Source organism: Pseudophryne corroboree, chromosome 11 (genome assembly GCF_028390025.1).
Source record: "Pseudophryne corroboree isolate aPseCor3 chromosome 11, aPseCor3.hap2, whole genome shotgun sequence".
Lineage (NCBI taxonomy): Eukaryota > Metazoa > Chordata > Amphibia > Anura > Myobatrachidae > Pseudophryne > Pseudophryne corroboree.
In genome coordinates this window covers 190459873-190471570 of record NC_086454.1, presented here as the reverse complement: position 1 = coordinate 190471570, position 11698 = coordinate 190459873, and the positions used below count along the sequence as shown (strand labels likewise).

Sequence of the window (11698 nt, the reverse complement as noted above, 5' to 3'; positions counted from 1 at the left end):
ATATAATACTGGTGGTCCCCAGTCCCACAATAAAGCACACTGAGCACAGATATTTGCAGCACACTGAGCACAGATATGGAGCGTTTTTCAGGCAGAGAACGTAGATATTTGCAGCACACTGAGCACAGATATTTGCAGCACACTGAGCACAGATATTTGCAGCACACTGAGCACAGATATTTGCAGCACACTGAACACAGAAACTGAGAGAACGCCAGCCATGTCCTCTCACTATCATCTCCAATGCACGAGTGAAAAATGGCGGCGACGCTCGGCTCCTTATATAGAATACGAATCTCGCGAGAATCCAACAGCGGGATGATGACGTTCGGGCGTGCTCGGGTTAACCGAGCAAGACGGGAGGATCCGAGTCTGCTTGGAACCGTGCAAAAATGGGTGAAGTTCGGGGGGGTTTGGATCCCGAGGAACCGAACCCGCTCATCACTAGTTTGTATGGCATTAGCCGCAGGTACCTTCTCCTATCGTGAGAATGTGGTTCAATGTGGCTAACATCTACCGTCTCTTTTACCTGCTACTACATTGGACTGGTTAACAAAACTGAGCTCCAGTGCCTGGAGGTGGGGATATAGAGGAGGCGGTGCAGTGCATCTTTGGAATAGTCAAAGCTTTAGCCTGTTGGTGCCTCGGCTCAAGATCCAACTCTACACTCCGATGTTATTCCCTGTGGAATCCAGTGTACCTCGCAGAAAGAGATTTAACAATGGTAAGTCTTACCATAAATCTCCTTATCTCACTGGACTACATTAGCAGGTGGGGAAAATTAGGTAGTGTAGTGTAGTGAGGAGAAGGACAAAATCTTGTGAGTCCTTGAGTGATACTGTCAGCTCACCAAAATGACTTTCACAAGGGGTTTGCCTGGGCACATCTATCATGCAATGTGCTCACGCTTATAGTCATTGGCCTATCTAGAATGGAGCAGGGTGTGCAGTTGACATGGGCCCATGGATCTGGGGGACCCAAATCACTCAATCTGCAACCATGTATAAATACTAACCTCTCCGAAGTCCCACATCAGCAATTTAGAAGCAGCACAAATCACCAGGAGACTGAAGCAGCAGCCATTTCCCAGAGATTTGTGCATGCGCAGTAGAAAATTCAGTGCCAGAGTCTACTGTACTGCAGAGAAGAGGTGGCCCGCTCAGAGCCTGCACACTCACCCCTTTCTTTCTTTTACTGCCCTAAATATAGTGGACATATTTAGTTAAGTGTAACAACTTTAATGTTTATGACTCAGCTAAGTAATGTGCTGCCTTTACTATGCAATTACATCAAATAGCTTTACTTGTTCTTTCCGGGGCCGATTCAATTAGTCGTGGGTTGACTAGCATGTTCTGTTCCCTGGAGTGAAGTGCCCAGAACTACTGTATTCAGTTAGAGACTTCCTACTGTGTTTCTAACATTTGGATACTTTTACTTGGTTTTTAATGGTCTTTCTCTGGGACTTTAAATTCATTTTATGTTGTGCTTGATATGGCAATAAGAGCAAACATTTTTGGAGCTCCATCTAGAACTACCCTTTTTAAATAAAAAAAATGTATATTTTGAATTACCCTTGAGAAAGTCATGCACACATTGGAGTGACAGGACAAAATGCAATGGTTTACTGCTACAGTGTTTGCACTGGTGACATACTGTACAGCAAGATGTTTTATGAGTTAAGCCTTGTATATTTAAATATATTGGGTGAGATATAATAGGGTTCGAGATAACCGGAGATGCCAGACAATCTCGTATGTTTTTTTTAAAGGGGCAATCACTTACAAGTAGAGATGAGCGGGTTCGGTTTACACGGGTCCGAGGCAGGCTCGGTTGTTCACACCTGACTCGGAAAACCTGAACGAGGGAAAACGTCATTATCCCGCTGTCGGATTCTCGCGAGATTCGGACTCCATATAAAGAGCCGTGCGTCGCCGACATTTTCACTCGTGCATTGTAGAGAGAGCAGAGAGGATGTGGCTATGTTCTCTCAGTGGCAAATCTCAATATCAGTGCTCAGTATCAGTGTTTACTTATTGCTGCTCAGTGCTCAGTAATACTAGTAGTGTTTCTCTCTTGTGCTGCATCTTGCTGCTCAGTGTCAGTACTCAGTAGTATCCTCATCAGCGCTCAGTATCACTGCTCATTGTCTTATTCTGCATTGTGGTGCTCAGTAATAATACAGTACATTACTAATATACTTGTCCAGTGTCTTGTGCTGCATCTTGCTGCTCAGTGTCAGTTCTCAGTAGTATCCTCATCAGTGCTCAGTATCACTTCTCATTGTCTTGTGCTGCATTGTGGTGCTCAGTAATACTACAGTACATTACTAATATACTAGTCCAGACTCCAGTGTCTTGTGCTGCATCTTGCTGCTCAGTGTCAGTTCTCAGTAGTATCATCATCAGTGCTCAGTACCACTGCTCATTATCTTGTGCTTCATTGTGGTGCTCAGTATACTACAGTACATTACTAATATACAGTTGTGCTCATAAGTTTACATACCCTAGCAGAATTTGTGATTTTCTGGCCATTTGTCAGAGAATATGAATGATAACTCACAAACTTTTCTTTCGCTCATGGTTAGTGGTTGGATGAAGCCATTTATTGTCAAACAGCTGTGTTTACTCTTTTTAAATCATAATAACAACAGAAACTACCCAAATGACCCTGATCAAAAGTTTACATACCCCAGTTCTTAATACCATGTATTGTCCCCTTTAACATCAATGACATCAATGACAGGTCATTCAGCTCGGGAGCAGTTGATGTTTTGGGTGCACTCATCTTGATTGAGGTCTGAACCATAGGGCACACTCCTCCTGCAATGCATGATTGTGCTTTTGTGTTGGTGCATTGCTGGGGTGCTGTGATACAGTAATTAGCCGTCCTTTCTTGCCACCATGCAATCTTAATACTGTACAGCTTTCAAATGCAGTAGATAAACTTTTTTAACGGCTATTTCCTGTCTCTGTGTCATTATTTTATTAAGGTGGAAGGTCATGTGACCTATGCACAGCACACACATTAGATGTTAGGAGGATTTATAGAACTGCTACTCTGACTTATGCAGGTTTCAGACCATACTTGCCTACCCTCCTGGAATGGCCGGGAGGCTCCCGAAAATTGGGTGGCACTCTTGGCCACCCAGAAAGGTAGTCAAATCTTCTGGAGCTGGCCTTCAGCCACCCGCATCCCCCATATCCCCCACATCCATCCTCTTGTTGATTGAAAGTGAACAAGTGCCCCACCCCCGTTGAGCCGTCCTTGTTGCCTCCTCCCGGACGGGAAGCCAGAAGGTCTACAAGTATGTTTCAGACAGAGCTAAAAGTGTGGTTTATTCAGATCATTTTTTCTTATTTTCTTAACCAGATGGCTTAGTCAGTTCTGTCATTTACAAGATTAGTAGAATATCACAGGGTATATGATATTTAGAATAGAAACAGAAGCCTTAATGCATAAATTGCAATCTCATTACCACTCCCTTGTTACATAACCTTTCCTTTATCTACTTAAAATCTAATATATCATTCTATCAAAATCCCAATGGAGACAACATTTGAGGATTTGTTTTCTGCTTTGCATCTGGTCTGCTGCATTGAGTGAGACATATTCCCCACAGTAGATGCACAAAGTGTTTTTATTCCTTAAACAAATAATTTTAAGTGCAAAATTGTTGAAAAGGCAGAATGAACTCGAGGGCAACCATGATCACCTCTGACTTGCTGCATTTTAAGAATAAAAAATACATTAAACATTCTCAATTCACAAGGATGAGTGTTTGCTGCCTTCTCACAATAGACCTTCAGCTGTACTTTGTCTAGAATCGCACACACATTGGTACTGCCAACTGTGTTGCTTAATGAAATGTGTGACCAATCCCTTGAGAGTCATTGAGTTTGTGTTGGATACAAAGGAAGGAATATGTAACCTGCATATGGCAAAACAGTGAACATGTACTGGGTCAGTCAGGGAATGGGTCAAAACCACAGTGTCAGCAGCAGCTGTAAAGCAGTACACATGTGTGGCGAGCCATCTAGGGAATGGGGCCGGGCTATGCAGGTCATGTTGGGCTGGTGGATCTAAGCTTAGTACCCCTTGGTGCTGGGCAGCAATAAAACATTGGTTCCCTGTCTACCTTTGATGGGGAAAAAAGCCTCTATCGATGGAAAAATCAATTATTCATGTTAAACCATTGGTGGATTCTAACCATCTATTTCCATCCCTGGCCCTGATTATCTGCAGAGAAAAATGGGTGTGGCAAGGCGTACAATGTTTGATGTAGTGCATACTGTATATAGCGTGCCAGGCTGCAACTATTCGCAGCAGGTAATCGCTTTATTAATTTAGGAATTAATGGAACGATTGCCAGCTGCGAATAGTCATAGCCTGGCATGCCATGCAGTAAGCCGTGTTGCAGCATGATGCATCGCAGCAAAGATGAGGATGGCTACATCTGTACATATTTCTTCCTTTGTATCTAATACAAAACTCAATGACTCTCATGGGATTGGTCACACATATTTCATTAAGCAACGTACAGTAACTGGCAGTACCAATGTGCGGGCGACGTAAATAAAGTACAAGTGAAGGTATGTAGTGAGGGGACATTAAACACTCATTCTTGGGAGTTGAGAATGTTTAATATATTTTTTATGCTTAAAATTAGAGATGTGCGGCAGGCACTTTTCGTGTTTTGTGTTTTGGTTTTGGATTGGTTTTGCCAAAACCACCCTTTCGGGTTTTGGTTTTGGATCTGGATGGTTTAAAAAAAAAAAAAAAAGATAAAATCACAGAATTCGGGGGTAATTTTGATCCTACGGGATTATTAACCTCAATAACATTCATTCCCACTCGTTTCCAGTCTATTCTGAATACTTCACACCTCACACCTCACAATATTGGGGGTCATTCCGAGTTGTTCGCTCGCAAGTGAATTTTAGCAGATTTGCTCATGCTAAGCCGCCGCCTACTGGGAGTGAATCTTAGCATCTTAAAATTGCGAACGATGTATTCGCAATATTGCGATTACACACCTCGTAGCAGTTTCTGAGTTGCTTCAGACTTACTCGGCATCTGCGATCATTTCACTGCTTGTCGTTCCTGGTTTGACGTCACAAACACACCCAGCGTTCGCCCAGACACTCCCCCGTTTCTCCGGCCACACCTGCGTTTTTTCCGGAAACAGTAGCGTTTTTTCCCACACGCCCATAAAACGGCCTGTTTCCGCCCAGTAACACCCATTTCCAGTCAATCACATTACGATCGCCAGAACGATGAAAATGCCGTGAGTAAAATTCCTAAGTGCATAGCAAATTTACTTGGCGCAGTCGCAGTGCGGACATTGCGCATGCGCATTAAGCGGAAAATCGCTGCGATGCGAAGATTTTTACCGAGCGAACAACTCGGAATGACCCCCATTGTTTTTAGGCCAAAAGGTTGCATTAAGGTAGCCTGATGACTTTGCTAAGTGACACAAGTGTGCGGCAGAAACACCTGGCCTATCTAGGAGTGGCACTGCAGTGGCAGACAGGATGGCAGATTTAAAAAAATAGGCCAAAAAACAGCACATGATGCAAAGAAGAAAAAGAGGTGCAATGAGGTAGCTGGATGACTTTGCTAAGCGACACAAGTGTGCGGCACAAACACCTGGCCCAACTAGGAGTGGCACTGCAGTGTCAGACAGGATGGCACAGAGCCGTAACTAGGTGTGTGCCTGCGGTGCCTTGCCCACAGCGCATATGCTTTGTGGGCGCACCATCAGGCAGCACACAAGCAGGGCCGCTCACCACCGCCACTACCTGCGGCGCTGCCCACTGTCATTTATTTAGTGGAGCGTTCGGTTCCTTGTACACACCACTACATACAAAACAGTGGGTAGCACCGCAGCAGCGCAGCTTCACCCTGTATACTCGCCCCCTCCCGCAGCTTCCCCCTGTATGTTCGCCCCCTCCCGGCTTACCCTGTTTTCACCCACAGACCTACTGGGAGAGATGTGTGATGTTCCTCTACCAGTCTAGCCTGCTCCCACAGCACCCTGACGCTGCATTTGTGCGGGGAAGGGGGGACGTGGGCAGTCCAGTCCCCAGTGGCAGCGTGTGCTCTGCACAGGCACCAGCATCACAACGTTGCTATACATTCGGTCTGTCCCACACCCTGCAACACTGTAAGTGCATTGATCGATTGCAGGCAGGATGGGGAGGGGGGGGGCAGTTGAGCTATCAAGAAGGGTTAGGTTATTGTGTAAAAAAGAGGACTCTGCTGCTGTGATGTGTAAAAAAGGGGGACTCTGTCTGCCTAATGCATAGAAAAGGGGTACTCGGCCTACTGTAATGTGTAGAAAAGGGGGACATTGCTGCTGTAATGTGTAAAAAGGGGGACTATGTGGCTGTAATATGTAAAAAGGAGGACTCTGCTGCTGTAATGTGTAAAAAGTGGACTCTGCCTGCCATTATGTGTAAAAAGGGGGACTCTGCTCCTGTAATGTTTATAAAAGGGGGACTCTGCCTGCTGTTATGTGTAAAAAGGGGGACTCTGCCTGCCATTATGTGTAAAAAATTGAAACTTTTCCTATTGTTATATGTAAAAAGGGGTACTCTGTTGCCGTAACGGGTAAAAATAGAACTCTTCCAGCCGTAATGTGTAAAAGGAAGCTCTGTGGCCACGCCCCTTCCCCATGAAGCCACACCCATACATCTAGGTTGTTGTGGGGGGGGGGGGGGGTTGGGGGGGCGCTGATGCTGTTTGTTGCACACAGCGCTTAAATGTCTAGTTATGGCACTGGGATGGCAGATTTAAAAAATAGGCCCCAAACAGCACATTATGCAAAGAAGAAAAAGAGGTGCAATGAGATAGCTGGATGGCTAAGCTAAGCAACACAAGTGTGCGGCACAAACACCTGGCCCATCTAGGAGTGACACTGCAGTAGCTGAATGTCGAAAGTGGCCCGCAACTTTTTGGGCCACCAACAGCATCTCCTGCATGCCCCTATCATTTTTCAAAAAATTCTGCACCACCAAATAAATTGTATGTGCAAAACATGGGATGTGCTGGAATTTGCCCAGATGTAATGCACGCACAATATTGGTGCAGTACCCCTGAACTTATACGGCAGTACACCTGGACTTATACAGCACTACCCCTGGGCTGGACTTATACGGCAGTACCATTGGACTTATCCGGCAGTACCCCTGGACTTATCCGGCAGTACCCCTGGACTTATACGGCAGTACCCCTGGACTTATATGGCTGCACCACTGGACTGGACTTATACGGCAGTACCCCTGGACTTATATGGCAGCACCACTGGACTTATATGGCAGCACCACTGGACCTATACGGCAGCACCCCTGGATTTATGGCAGCACCGACCACCACTGGACTTATGGCAGCACAGGAAACCCCCACTGGACTGATACAGCACAGCACCACTGTACTGGACTTATACAGCAGCAGCACTGGACTTATGGCAGCACAGGACACCACCACTGGACTTATGGCAGCACAGGACACCACCATTGGACTGATGCACAACACAGCAACACTGCAGTAGACTGGACTTATACAGCAGCACTGGACTTATGGCAGCACAGGACACCACTGGACTGTGACTAGACTGATGCAGAACAAGACACCACCACTGGACTGATGCAGCACAAGACACCACTGGACTGGACTTATGGCAGCACAGGACAACACCACTGTGACTGGCTGATGCAGCACAAGACACCACCACTGGACTGATGCAGCACAAGACACCACCACTGGACTTATGTAGCATAAGACAGCACTGGAATGACACATAAGAGCAGGTTGCCACCCCACGCGCCACACCACTTTCCCGCACAGACACTAAGGAGACACATCCTCTCGCTACACTCTCCAGGACTGGAGTGAAAATGGCGGCGACGCGCAGCTCCTTATATGGAATCCAAAACCCGCGAGAATCAGACAGCAGTATGATGACGTTTTGCCTTGTTCCAGACTCGGACCCGAGCTCGGGGCGTGATGTTCGGTAGGGTTCGGTTCTCAGAGAACCGAACCCGCTCATCTCTACTTAAAATGCAGCAAGTCAGAGGTGAGCATGGTTGCCCTCAAGTTAATTCTGCCATTTCAACAATATTGCACTTAAAATGATTTGTTCATGGAATAAAAACACTTTGTGCATCTACTTGGGGAATACGTCTCCCTCAATGCAGCAGACCAGATGCAAAGCAAAAAACAAATCCTCAAATGTTTTCTCCATTGGGATTTTGATAGAATGATATATTAGATTGCAAGTAGATAAAGGAAAGGTTATGCAACAAGGGAGTGGACGGTACTTTATTTATATAATATAGGGTTGGGGAAATAAGAACACACGGCAGGCACGTTTCAGGTATAACAGCATCTTTTACTAGAAGCAAACACTGTACTTCAGCAAATACAGACAGTAGCCTGGAAAACAGGCCTAGTAATTAAATGAACAGGTGTACTCAAACAACCCAGCATCAAAGTCTTTAGAGTTCATTCTGCTGCCCTGGAGTGCAGTCATGTTCTGTCATGCTTCCTAGCACAGCTATTCAGTCAATCTCGGCACTTATCCCACTGTCCTACTCACTGGCCGCTATACAGCATCATTGCCCACAGCACGGGGCAGATGAGCGTTTTAAACTCTTGCTGTTCTTTGTTGATGATTCCCAGCTGATGCTAAGCAACATGGAACTCCCGGAGTTCCAAACCACCATTGCTGCTACAAGGTGCACAGGCTTTGCTTTCTTATCTCCTATCCGGAGAATGTCACATGATCAGTCAGAGGGTAAGGTCAGTGACAGTTGGAATAAAGAGGCGGTTGGTCAGGGGAGTGCTGTGGTGACAGTGTGCAGCATGTGAGGGAGCCGCGCTGGGAGAGACAGCAGTGCTGACAGGCTTCCCTGGCACTGAGGACCGGATGACTGCAAACCCGTATAAATTACATGTCTCAGGCCAGACCCCGGCAGCTGCTCAGGATAAAGCGGGGAAGTGCTGTTTCGCAGCGGTGATCCCAGCAGTGTCAGCAGGGACTGAAAAGTGGGCTCTGGTACTTCATCCCAACTCTGCTAAGACGGCCCAGAGGGGTGACCTAGCCTTGAGTGACAGCAGTAGGCGGAGACACGCAATAGACCCCAGCATCCAGATGCAAAGCAAGGTGGGCTGTGAGGACAGGACCAGATCCCCAAATAAGGTGCAAGGCTGAGATCAGCATTGATTGTTTCTTCAGGAGAGGTATATTGTACCAACACAACATTACACCTCACATTTCAGTGACACCGCTACACAAAGTTATATAAACTGACTCCTGAGTGCAGTCCCTGGTAAGATCTTTACTTTAGTTGGGCTTCAGATTTTAATAACACAAAGGCATTTATCCTTATTAGATCACTCAAAAGCTAGTTAGGCACCTAAAGTGACTCAGGGTTTCTGAACTTTTTAATGACCCTTCGATTAATAGAGGTATACATTAACCTCTCCGGTAAAGAACTAATAGTTTAACAAATCTGCAGCATCTGAGATTCTATCAATAAGCAACTAATCTCTACATACTCTCGCTTGAGCAGCAATTACTAATGTCAGTCAGTAACCGCTACTTTGCTTTCCCCTTTCCGCTCTCTTAGAGACAGTCAAAGATAGAGCAGGATTACAAAGCTATTATAGTTCCGCAATTGCAAGATACTGTTGCTAAAGTATATTAACCCCATTCAAACTGCGGATTTGTAAAGGGAACGAGAGATTGAGAAAGCCTGGAAAGTGGTGATCAATCTTCTTGGCTACTTGTATCAAAAACATGCTTAGAGAGATATAAAACTCATATAACAAAGACATAGCAAGTCTTTTACGAACACCACAAAGGATTCTTTAAATGTCCACCAACAAGAGAGAGTACTCAGATAGACTGTGATATATATTTATATATGAGTGGAGAAGTGTCTTGTGAATTTAACCATTCTTAGTAGGGTCAGTTAAGTTTATATTGATTGCTATGGTAACTGCAAAGTATTACATGCTAAACTTAGTGGCGTATTTGGTATGATAATGACTTAATAGGAATTGCACTAACTATTTAAATCTAGGAAATTCTAGAGGTCCAGTAAAAAGAAAACATTATTTATTGCATCTGCTATTTATTGCTTAATGTATTCAGGTGTATTTGACATGCTTATGTGAAAATTGTATTCAATTGCTAATGTAACTGCATTCTGATGAAGAGACTGCTTCTGTTAATAAATGGCCTCTCCAGACAGTAAACGCAATTGGAATCTCCTACAGTATGTGTTTGGACATTAATCCTTACCTCTCTGCTGAGAAACCAGAGAACCTGCTCCTTGAGAACAGATTCAGCGAACCCAGTAAGGTGTCTGTCGCACACATCCTCAATACTTACCTGAGTGTTTCATATATGTGACATAATTGTGTCTCACCACAATTGCCCACATTTCTGTGGGATCAACTCCCTTCAAGAGAGAGGAAAACAAGAGCTGCACATTGTGCACTTGCAGTAGTAATTTGTAACTCCAGGCTTTCTGCATTGCACAGCTCCAAGTGGGAAAATAGATGTCTGGGTTTTCCAGCTCACCCAGAGCCAACAGGAAGTCAGAAGCAGGAAAGGGTTCAAGACTCTCACACACCCACTGCACATTGCACTGGTGCCTGTTATAGGTCAGCAAGTAGGATGCAATTTTGTAGTGCCAGGGACTGTGGACATTGGCTGGGCCAGGAGAGCATGGCGGATGGTGGCTGCAGGTCTTTGCAGCAGAACCGCTTCCATCAGGCAGACGCTACAAGTCCATTCCTGCGAAGTCAACCAGATCCATAAAAAGCTTCTTCCCACTAGCTGTCCACTAGCTGAACAATATATAAAAAGTCTAACATGTATAATACAGTATGTCTAATATGTTGAGTCTATCATACAGTTGCAATGTGCAGTATGAACTCATACGTGTAATGTGTGTAATGTACAGTATGCTACATTTTCCCCCTTCTTATGCTATGTAGTCTCCCTTCATGTTGCTGCTTGGTGATGCATTGTACCGCAAAAAATTCTTGTGTACGTGAGTACACCTGGCCACTAAAGCTGATTCTGATTCTGAATAACTATTGAGCATGGGGAGTGCTAAGACCTTTTATGTTCATTTGTTTCTGTATGTACCTGTGTGACAGGTGTTATGAAAAGGCGGTACCTTTGGGACTGAAATCTGTTGTGGAGTGTTCTGATGACTTGATTCTAGGACTTGCTGGACAATGTGGGAAGCTTCAGTCCTATTGTGATGAGGCTCCTAGAGCCCTCAAGAGGCTTTTCACTGATAGCAGCCCTCCACTTTTTCTCCTAGTGCTTGTTGTGTACACTGGTACTTAGGGTGCCCCCTGGACTTAATACCTCCAGCAGTAGGAACTCACCCTGTAGGCTGAAGACCCCGGATAGCACTGATAATGACTTCGGTAGAGTAAATATGGCAGTGCATAGGTGATAAAGAAGTGATATGGACAAGACTTTGGAACAACTGAGTCCTAGGAGACCCACCAATAGTCCACTTGTCACTAGAAACAGTCCATGAATGGAGAGTGTTACTTATGGCTGCACAGAGAAAGGAGGCACGTGGATGCTACAACCAGGGGCAGAACTCCTGGAGGCAACAGAGTCGATTGCCAATGGGCTCCAGCCCTTAAGAGGGCACCCAGCTCCGAG

General features: G+C 45.3%; 1 long non-coding RNA gene across 1 annotated transcript in view; it reads left to right on the top strand.

The window, feature by feature from the left end:
- Nucleotides 1–8805: 8805 nt before the first annotated feature.
- The window catches only part of LOC134970094 (uncharacterized), a 45327-nt gene continuing 42434 nt past the window's right edge, over nt 8806–11698 (top strand). The window contains exon 1 of the long non-coding RNA XR_010189656.1: nt 8806–9199. This is a non-coding gene — a long non-coding RNA (uncharacterized LOC134970094). The remainder of the gene's footprint in view (nt 9200–11698) is intronic.